Below are 316 nucleotides of genomic sequence, written 5' to 3' on the forward strand. Positions count from 1 at the left end.
GGGGGGCACGGGAGCTGGCCATGGGCAGGACAAAGCTGCCTGCGCCCTCCACACCGGCCCTAACACGGTGCCGAGCCCCCCTCTGCTCTCCCTGCCACCCCAAAGCCGCCAGCTTGGGGCACTGCTGCCTAGGAAGCTTCCCGCACTGCCTGGCCTTGCAGATGCCCTGCTCTTTTGGAGGGCGGAGGTGGGGAGCTCTTACCTTATTTATTCTAATCCTGGGGGAAGCCCCCCGCTTCTGCCCCCGTGGCGCCTGCTGATCCACGGGTGAAAAAAAAAGCACCCGCACGCGCGCAGCTTTCAGAAGAAAACGCCG

The sequence above is a fragment of the Gavialis gangeticus genome, unplaced genomic scaffold (genome assembly GCF_001723915.1).
Source record: "Gavialis gangeticus isolate Ggan-Ray unplaced genomic scaffold, GavGan_comp1, whole genome shotgun sequence".
Classification (NCBI taxonomy): domain Eukaryota; kingdom Metazoa; phylum Chordata; order Crocodylia; family Gavialidae; genus Gavialis; species Gavialis gangeticus.